Below are 11065 nucleotides of genomic sequence, written 5' to 3'. Positions count from 1 at the left end.
TCTGTTCTAACCTGTCTCTAATCCCCAGAGATGACAAGGGAGTACATTTGTACTCCACTTTTCCAGGTTCTGTGTTAGTTCTTCCTTACTGTGAGCATGATCTCATGTCTGTCCCTTATGTCCCTGTGCTTGTCCTTACTAACCCTGGAATTGCTTCTTTTGTTCTTTGGTCTGTTTTTCACCTGCTGTGTTTCTGCACTCTCTGATCATCACCTTGTCTTTGCAAAGCAGTCTTGGGACAAGGATCTGCAAGGTATAAGCCCATGGTGAGCAATGCAGAACTATTAGGGAGTAATGGAGTAGAGTCGATGAGAAAAGGAGCTGGTGAAGAGGAAAGAGGCGGCTCCAGGAAAGAGGAAAGGACAAGATTAGAATTCTACATATAGATTATAGAGCTGACACTCATGCTAAGAGAATGGTGTGGAAGAGAGGTGTTTATTAGGAGCTTAATTCTGAGCCCCTCCCACTTATTTCCTAAAACGTTTCTAGGCTTTTCTAAAGATCAAAATTTATAATGCTATGGATGTAAAAATAAACAAACAAACAAACAAATAAATAAGCGAGCATGAGTGGTCATGATAGATTTAGAACTAACCACTTCAGACTGGGGCCAGGCACCTGGAGATTAAAATTTCATATGCCATCTCAGAGATATTTAGGTTATCTTATATGTGTGAGCAGTGGTTTGTATTTGTGAATGCACTTATGAGTGAGTGTCCTGTTGTTCTTTTGGGATGATGGGGCAAACACTAAGATATCCACCCACCCTACACACAATAGAGAGACACAAATACAAAATGCAGTTGAACAGTTGTTTTCTGGAATGGGTCTTAAAATGGTCCTTCTGTGATCCATGGACCAACCATGGATATTCCTTTCCATAAAATGGGGCCGAAGAAAGATATTCACAGAGACGCACTTAGCATAAAAAAGAGAAATAAAGTCAAGGTATGAATTATAATACTTCGTGATGAAGATATTACTGAGGGACTTGTCCTGTGTTTAGTGTTGGAAGAGATGGAGCATGTAGAGATATAGGATGTGTCATTTCAATATTCCTAGCCTTAGGAGGGAGGAGAAAAATGCTCAACAATCAGAGACCAGTAAGTAAGGTGGGAGTGGAATGCTTGCTAAATGCAAAATCCTATTCAGGAATCTGTAATCAAAGGGACTGTGATCAAAGAGTACCAATACTAGTAGATTAAAGAGAATGCATAGTTAGTGATACCTGAGAAGTTTCAAGAAAGGAAATGTAAAGCCACAGACCTTTTATTGTATATAGGACTTTGAAGGTAGGTGAGGAAAATGCTACTAATTTCCCACATCTAGCTGTGTCCTTCCTTCCAGACCATCTTTTGGTAGCATGCAAGGTCAGTGGATTCCTTAGGTTTGTTTGATGGGAGTCTTCATCCAGTTTGGAAGTATTTAAATATGGGAAGCAAGTTTTCATGCTTTTCCAGATGGTTAATTGTCCAATGTTTAGGTGGAGGGGCCTATCTTGTGTTATTATGGTAGGCTGTGAGGATATAAGACTGAGGTAGAGGTGGGTGAATGATAGGGTTTTCACAACACTATTTGGAAGTTCACTAGTGTGAAGTCCACTGGGCCCTCTGCCACTCATTTACTCAACAAGAACTTACTGAAGACTCTGCGGCAGATACTGTTCCAGGGATAGAACAGTGAAATAAGCAGACACGATATCTATCCTCTTAAAGTTTACCATTTCTTAAGTGAGAAAACTAAGTAAAATAAAATGAAAATAGTGTGGTAAGTGCTCTGATTGGATAATGTGGAGTGCCAGGAGTGTACCTGGGAATATTACCTAATTTGGATATTGTTCAGGAAAGCTTGCTCTGTACTGTAGATGAGAGAAAGTTAGCTAGAGAAAGAAAGAAAATGGACCAAGCTGATGAAACTTCCAAGACCAAATGTAGGTGGAGGAGAAATCAGACAAGAGTATTCCCCAAAGCTGAAGTTTAAATCGGGAGTGACACATTAAGTAGACTAAAGTTATCTCACTTTTGACATGGGAGAAGGCTTTGTGGCCTCTTCCACTTTAATATTCTCATCTGGGGTCTGGTGTTAGTTAACATAATACTTGTTTCTGATTGGACAAGGAAAACTATTGAAAGTCTTTAAAGTGACATTGGGGTACTACATGGGTATCAGTAACACCATGGTGTTAGGTAGAGAACCATGAGTTCTTTGCAAATTCTTTTATGAGAGTATGCAGCAAGAGATCTACAGATGTGGATACTACTCACACAACCAGGTAATGTGTCTTCAAGTTAATGCCCATTTTCTTACCTTAGTAGCCAGTAAACAAATGGCCATATTTTGAATAATCTTTAAAATTATTCTCTAACGTCAGGACACGGGGTGCCTAGGTGGCTCAGTGGGTTAAAGCATCTGCCTTCGGCTCAGGTCACGATATCTGGGTCCTGGGATCCAGCCCTGCATCGGGCTCCCTGCTCAGTGGGGAGCCTGCTTCTCCCTCTGCCGGCTGCTCCCCCTGCTTTGTGCTCTCTCTCTCTGATAAATAAATAAATAAATAAATAAATAAATAAATAAATAAATAAATAAATAAATAAATTCTTCAAAAAAAAAAACAAAACCGGAGACAAATTAGAAGCCCCGAAAACAAAATAAAACACGACAAACTTAACTTCAAGTTCATAGAGATGGAAGAGTTCACTGATGTTTCAGCACCTTGACAACTCCTCTTTCCAACTTGACTACTCCTCTTTCTATACCCCTCTATTGACTGGCAAGTCCTACCAATTCTGTCTTCTCATCTTTCTGAAGTCAATTAACCTCTTCTGTTACATTAATTCAGGCTGTCATTCTCTACCTCACCACAGTGATTATCGTACTCGGTTAGGTTCCTTATTTACAGAATGAGTTCCTATTCCATCTGGGCACATATTAGGACTTACAAATAGTGTTTGAATAAATGAATATATTTAGATTTCACAAAATAGTTTTACTAGCTTTTAAAATAAACTTAGAACATTTTTAAGCTTCCTATATGCTCAGAAATCGATTGTATCCTATATGAATTACCTGCTCTTTAAATACAAGAAGACATATTTGATTAAATTGTCTAGTTTGGGCACCATTTGGAGGGAGATAGGTCTCTGACAACCTTTTTATTTTATATAAATTGGTTTATTTAGGTTTTATGATTATTCATCATGTTTGTTAATGTATATTTTCCTGAGTGTCATTAATTTTACTTTAATTGTCAGAGAATGAAAATTGATTTCAAAATACCACTATTGTTAAAAAGTATATCTTCTTTGTCATTAGATATTGTTTTTGTCTTCTTATCTGAATTCTAATCATTATGTTTATGTAGTTCACTTGTGACTTTAGAGACTTAATTCTACTGATCACATTTTTTACTTTTTTTCTTTTTAAAGTAATTGATTTCCACTTGTGGATATTTAATATACTTATATTAATTATTTCTTATTCAATTGATAATGTGTTCAAGACTAATATTGTGCATCTTAAAGCAGCTTCTACTACTTTTTGAAGTTTTGCCACTTAGTGAGTCCTTGGTGCCATTTTCTAGTCTGTATCTACCTTTTTGTCTTTCTGCCTTATTTGATATTTGCTGGTTATTTATTCACCTAAATATGTTTCTTTTTTTTTTTTAAGATTTTATTTATTTGACAGAGAGAGAAACAGCAAGAGAGGAGGGAACAAAAGCAGGGGGAGTGGGAGAGGAGAAGCAGGCTTCCTGCTGAACAGGGAACCCGATGCAGGGCTCGATCCCAGGACTCTGGGATCATGACCTGAGCTGAAGGCCAGATGCTTAGGACTGAGCCACCCAGGTGCCCCTCACCTAAATATGTTCCTTAAAGACCTCATTCTCATATGCATTTCAGGTGCATACACTTTTAATATAAGCTAGAGGTTTTATTGTGATATGATTTACATATATCTTTTTGATTCATGAGGAATTTTATTTTACTTAGTGTGAATTATGGATCCATCTATATTTTCTTTTTTTTTTTTTTTAAAGATTTTATTGATTTATTTGACAGAGAGAGACACAGCAAGAGAGGGAACACAAGCAGGGGGAGTGGGAGAGGGAGAAGCAGGCCTCCTGCAGAGCAGGGAGCCCAATGCAAGGCTCGATCCCAGGACCCTGGGATCATGACCTGAGCCAAAGGCAGACGCTTAATGACTGAGCCACCCCTAGGTGCCCCTACATTTTCTTCTCTAATAAATAACAAATAATTTCCAAGCTATTTGTGGAATTATCCAGTATCTTCTTGCTGATCTTGAGTCCTCCAATTGCATATACTATTATAAAAATTACAGCCAGTTTGGGGGCTATAATTTCTGCTCTTTGGGCATATTTATTCCTGAGCCAGCAATATACTATGTAATTTATTCATGTGTTTAATTTGTGTGAGAGTGAGAGAGAGAGAGAACACGAGTGGGGTGAGGGGCAGAGGGAGAAGCAGACTCCCCACTGAGCAGGGAGCCTGATGCAGGGCTTGATCCCAGGACTCTGGGATCATGACCTGGGCTGAAGGCAGACACCTAACTGAATGAGCCACCCAGGTGCCCCTGCTGTGAATATCTTTATGCCTTTTTTTTAGTATAACTGTATCTGTGGAAGCATTCCTATATTTGGAACTTCTGGGGCAATGGATATGTGAATTTTATATTTTGATATACATTGGCAAATTAGTATCTAGGAATGTTATATAGCAAACCCTTCTAAAATAGTTACAACAATTTGTTTCTTCAGACCCTTCACAGGATGGATATTATCAATGATACCATTGATATTTTTAAGTCTTTCTTAATTAATAAATAATATACCTTGTCATTCATGTTTATACTGAGTTTAATTATTTATGAGACTGAGAATATCCTACATATTTATTACACATTAGAGTTTCTTCTTATATGACTTCATTGTTCATATCCATTGTCACTTTTTCCACTTTGCTTTAGTGATCTGTAAGAATACTTTAAATAAATGTTAATGGAATTATTATATATTTTTCATTTGGATTAATCTTTAATCGTGGTGCTTTTGTCGTGGAATTTATTGCTTCTTATTTTATTATTATTTCTCTGTAATAGTTTGTCCTTCCAATTTCTATTTTGTCCTTTCTTCCTTCTTTTAGAAGTCATCTGGGTGTATATGTGGTAGGGGATATGGGATGTGAACAACATGGCTTATACATAATTTTGTGGCAGTGAATAGGGAACCAAAATCCTGGATCCTGAAACCTAGCTGAGGCTTCTCTATACATTGGCCTCTGCTGTAACTATATCTATTTTTAAAGAAATGGACTCCACCTAGATTTGAGCCCTGAGGATATTTACTGCTGCTGACTGCCAGCCTTGTCATTTCTTCCTATCTAGAATTATAGTCTTTCCATTTTTCTTTTCTTTCTAGTTGGGATAGACTTTATATCACATCTGCTTTTAATTGCTCAAGGAAAACTGGTGCATTTGAGTTAGAATGCAGAGGTCTTGGTGAGAAATGATAGCATGTGGGATAAAGCAGTTAATGCAGGGATAGCAATAAGTGGATGTAAGACAGAGATACTTAGGGAATGAGCACCTGAATGTTTGGAAGATGAGTAAGATGATTGTGTGTGAAAGAATAGGATTGAGATAATTTCAAGGTTTCTAGATTGAGAAATTGTGTTATACTATCATTTGCTGAGTTGGAAAACATTATAGAAGAAACAGATTTAGAGCAATGGAAAGAGAAATAGGGTAGTTTGGAACATGCTGAATTGGATGCACCAAAAGGATTTCTAAGAGGGCAGGCATTGGGTAACTAGTTCCAACCTGAGGAGAGAGGAATATCTTCAAAATTACAAACTTCAGAATCTTCAACATAGGAGTCACAAAGTCATGGCATTTGGGCATATCACCCAGGTGGAGTTTGTTGACCTAGAAAGCAGCAGACATAGATAGAGCACTACAGAATACCAACATTCAAGAATAGGTCGAAAGAAAAATGAGAGACTACTGAAGTTTAAGAAAAAGATTTGTGTATCATGTCACAAATAGAAGAATTTTGGAAGAAGGGCCCAACTGTTTTTGATGAAGTCTCACAAGAATGAGTCATTATATAGATTAGACAGGGTCAAGAATGCTGTGGTATAACTTTACCCAGAGACTGGGCTCCTCCTGCTGAGATGTCCTCCGTGAGGATAGGAGGGCTCTATTCTTTCCTTGAGACCAATCTGACATAGAAGTTATTAGAGAATGTCTTTTCTTGGAAATTTTCAAACCTGGGAATATCTGAAGGCAGAGTAAACCACCTAAACCTTAGCCTTTAGGGAAGAATATTTGTCTCCTCTTTATGTTGGTGAACTTTGCTACAATACTGATGAGAACCAGGGCAGATGTTCCATTGCGGAGAAAGAGCAAAAAAGAAAAGAGACTGTGTCGTCTACTTTGGTGTTAGACATTGAGCCTGCCTTTGTTCAACCCCCTGAGACCCCATAGTTGTTGTTCCAATTCACTATGGCTGGGACTTTACATTGAACTTTGTTCCAAATCCCTAACTAGTCACTGTCTCTCCACCTAATAGTATTTTGGGCACCTATTTTCCTAGAAAACTTCCTGGTTTGCTGATAACTAGACAGATCCAAAATTATATGACTGGAGTTACGTGATTTGTGTCTCTGGGGAAAAAATTATTTTGATACCACTTCTATTATGACAAAATTGTAACGAAAAGTTTGGCAGGTATTTATTAGTAAGGAGAAGAGACAAGCGATAGTTTATCACTTTACAGAGCTGAAAGTGAGGGGGTAATATTGAAGAAGGCTCAGAGGTGGATGTCTGTAGATCACTATAACAATCAGCCATGAAATTTTTATTTTCAGGCTATGAGACATATCCAATCCAAGACCATGACGGCCACATTGAACTTGAGCAGCTTCAATCCAGGCCATTCATCCTACTGAGAATCCCAGGACTGGAGGAGTTCCATGTCTGGATCGGGATTCTCTTCTTTATTATCTACCTTGTGGCCCTTGCAGGCAACAGTGTCCTTCTCTATCTTATTTCCGTGGAGCGCAGCCTTCATGAGCCCATGTTCTTTTTCCTCTCCATGCTGGCTGCTACAGATATCATCCTGTCTAATACATGTGTACCCAAAACATTCAGCATCTTCTGGCTAGGTCCTCAGGAAATCACCTTTCCTACATGCCTTACTCAGATGTTCTTTCTCCACTACAGCTTTGCTATGGATTCTGCCATTCTCCTGGCTATAGCATTTGATAGCTATGTTGTTATTTGCTTCCCCCTAAGATATACCACTATTCTTACCCGTCAGATTATTACTAAGATTGTAATGGCTATTGTCAGCAGGAGCTTTTGTATCATCTTCCCATGTGTATTCTTATTAAAGCGACTGCCTTTTTGCCGAAAACTCATCATACTGCACACAGACTGTGAGCATATAGGTGTTGCCCAACTTGCCTGTGCTGACATCTCCATCAACATCTGGTATGGCTTTGCTGTACCTATAATGACTGTTACATCAGACATGATCCTTATTGGCATCTACTACATTCTCATCCTTCCGTGCCATCTTTAACCTTCCATCTCTAGATGCCCACCAGAAAGCCCTCAACACATGTGGTTCCCATGTTTGTGTCATTCTTATATTCTATACCCCAGCCCTGTTCTCTGTCCTCACCCACCGTTTTGGTCACAATATTCCTCGCTCCTTCCACATACTGGCTGCCAACCTCTATGTAGCCATCCCTCCTGCACTCAATCCAATCATCTATGGGGTGAAGACCAAGCAGATTCAGGAAAAAATCATCCTACCCTTTTTCCTTAAAGGGAACCAGTGACATGAGACTGAGAGCTTGGGAAAGGAAACAGGTAACTATATTGACTTTAGTATGCATTTCATTTTTTCTACAGCTAAAATATCTACAATGGTGATTTAAATACCATTTAGGTATTTAAATAAATTTAAATTTAGGTGATGAAATCCTAAAAGTTTTCCATGTGTTGGAGGAATCAGTAAGACAAGGTAAGGAAGTAAATGTAAAGAAGGGCAACAAAAAAAGTTGAAGAAGATATGTCTGATTGAAAAGATAGACCAGAGGGAAATTTCTATTTCATTTTGGGATAGATTTCCAAGACTTACAGGATAGAATATTGATCGTATATAATGTGGATGAAAAAAATAGAATATTATTCTTAATTAACAGGTTAAAAGAGATGACTAAAGGTCTAACAATTTGAGATATCTTTGTTGGATACTTTCCAGATGAAAGTTGGTAACATTAACAGCAAATGATTACCCTCCTTAGGAATCATCCAGGAAGATTAATCATCTAAAAGCATGGTTCTCAAACATTGATGAGTATCAAAATCACCTGGGGAATTTGATAGAAATGCAAAGTCCCGGGTTCTATCCTACTTCAGTGGGTCTCTGTGTTCTTTGACTGTTCTCTAGGTGATTCCGATTCCTAAGAAATCTTGGATCCTTCCAAATCAGAAAAGTCCTGGTCCTTTGAAATACCCATAGACTTGGTTCTTCTAGTAATTTCCTGGGCTTGGAAGTAACATAGCTCCCTTTTATGCTCCCCATAACTGCATCTTGCTTAGTATTAGTGATCCATCTTAAAGAACTATAGAAATAATCCCTGAAAGTATAGTCTTAGTGATCCATCTTAAAATTCCATAACTGTAAGTCTCATATCATCAAAATATATTATCAATTACCTCTACTTATTGTAGTCTTTGAAGGATTTCACTTCTGGCACAAAAAATTCTTGTCATGATTGTTGGTTATTTTAATAAACACAGAGATGACACATTAATAACTCTGTGTGGTATTCTTTAAAGATAGCCACAGTACTATATTCCATCTTCCATGCTTTTCTGCAGTGTGAACTTGCCATTCCCACATTACAGTTGGAGTCTAATTCTACTTATCTTGAATCTGTTGTTAAACAGAGGGGTTCCATGATAAACAGAATTCAGTGAAAGTGACATTCTGAGCCTTCTGAGGTTAGACCACAAAAATCTTTGCAGCTTCCACTTGGGTCTCTTGAAATGATTTATCTTGGTATGCTCCTTCTTGGAACCCAAATACTGAGCTACAAGTATCCCGAGCAAATGGAGAAGCCATGTCTAAATATTTTGGTGGACGACCTAAGTTGAGATCCCAGCCAACCGTCCACAACAACTACCAGTCATGTTGAGACTTCAGGTATCTGTAGGCTCAACTGGCATCTCTCTGTAATGTATGAGAGACTCAAAGAGAGAACTACCCAACCAATTGAAGTTAAGTCATAGAACCACAAGAAGTAATAACTTGCTGTTTTAAGCTAATAAACTTGGGGATGGTTAGTTATGCAGCAATAGATAAGTGATGCAGAAATTGGTAACAGAAAGTGAGGTGCTGGTGTAGCAAAAACCTAACACAGGTAGCATTAGCTTTGGCATAGGCAGCAAGCAAAAGCTGAAAAGACCTTGAAGAAGCTGTAAATGGAGGTCAAAGACAGTGAGAAAATTATTATTTGAGGCTGGAGAAAAAGGTATAGGTACCAGATAGTTGTAGGAAGTTTGAAAATACCATAACTTGGAAAGTAGAAAATACACCTAATTAACTAATGCATTTGGCCAAGGAGATTTTGAAGCGGAGTACTGAACATATCAACATTATTTTTATGCCACAGATGATAAGGTACAGATAGATGTAAGCTACAGTGAAATTATTCAGTGTTCAAGCATAACTTAGAGTAAATACAAAGGAGTCATAGCTGGCTGAAATCAAATAAAAAAGAAATCTCTCCCCTCCCCATCCTCTCCAAATGACAAAAGACTCTCAAAAGAAAAAAAAAATGTCCTCAGGGTGTAATATCATCTCTAGGATGAGACTATAAAGTCCTTTGCTAAGAGTAGAGAAATATTTAAGGGTATGCCTAATTAATCTTTTCAATTAGACAAAGAAGTCTCTAGAAATCTTAAGGAAATTGTCCCAGAGAACCATAACTCTCAGGCAAAATCAGATAGGGAGCAAACTAGAGGTATGATTTTTTTCTAATGGAATAAACCTCTAAAGGATTCATAAAGAACCACAATTTTTAAGAGAAATGTACAGAGGTAAGCACCATCAGCTTCAACTAAAAGGGACAGAGTTAATACAAAATGAAAAGGGGACTTTGGGTCTCCAACTTCATTAGGTAGGAAGCAGATGAAGAAAAGTACTCAGATGTAAACACAGGGCACTACTCAATGAGAAGCAAAGATGACACAGAATATAAAGCCAAGTGCCCAGAGGTTAGACAAAAGCCATGAAAAATCATTTCCAGGGAGCAGGATTGGGTCCTTATTAAGAAACTGGTGATATTAATCTCTGGCTGGATTTTAGAAACTCTAACGGACTAGTGACTGTAATATGACTCTCCCAATATTTTACATATGAGTATCAATTGCAGCTCTCCATCTCAGCATCACCAGAGTGTGTTGGCTGTGTAGATTACAGATTTCTTTCTCATTTCTTTACTTCACAGGTCTTCAGATTGAAAGGAACTGCATTCAGGAATCTGCATACAAGGAACTGAACCGGAGGAGCCCTGATTTAGAGGCTGATTCACACTTGGTCCTGATTTAGAGGCTGAGATCCTGGACTTTGAACTAGTCCCATAATGGGAATGAGACCTTGGGATCTTAGGGAAGAGGTGAATGTATTTTGTTTTTATTTTTGTTTTGTTTTGTTTTTTGTTTTGTTTTGTGAATGTTTTTGTATGTAAAAGGAGATTGGTGTTATTGTGGCCTAGCGTGCACTGTTGCAGGTTTTATTTTCCAAAGATGGCCTAAACAATATCATGCATCCTATACACTTTTCTGCAATATGATCTTGCTACTTCTCTAAGAGGTGTGGTGTAATTCCACTCCCCTCTTACCTGGGCTGGCCTTAGTGATGTCCTTGAAAAAAAAGAATGTAATCGATATGACATTTCAGGATATCCAAGGCTGGATTATAAGAACCCTTACTTCTTCTTCATTGGTATTTTTGGATAGATATTTGCATTTTGGGACA

At 38.0% G+C, this 11065-nt stretch overlaps 1 pseudogene; it reads left to right on the top strand.

Moving 5' to 3' along the window:
- Positions 1–6905: 6905 nt before the first annotated feature.
- On the top strand, positions 6906–7856 carry LOC110576441 (annotated as a pseudogene).
- The last annotated feature ends 3209 nt before the right edge of the window (positions 7857–11065 follow it).

This window comes from Neomonachus schauinslandi, chromosome 11 (assembly GCF_002201575.2).
Source record: "Neomonachus schauinslandi chromosome 11, ASM220157v2, whole genome shotgun sequence".
Taxonomy (NCBI): Eukaryota; Metazoa; Chordata; class Mammalia; order Carnivora; family Phocidae; genus Neomonachus; species Neomonachus schauinslandi.
Note: the sequence above shows the minus strand (reverse complement) of the source record. Positions and strands in the feature narration are given on the sequence as shown.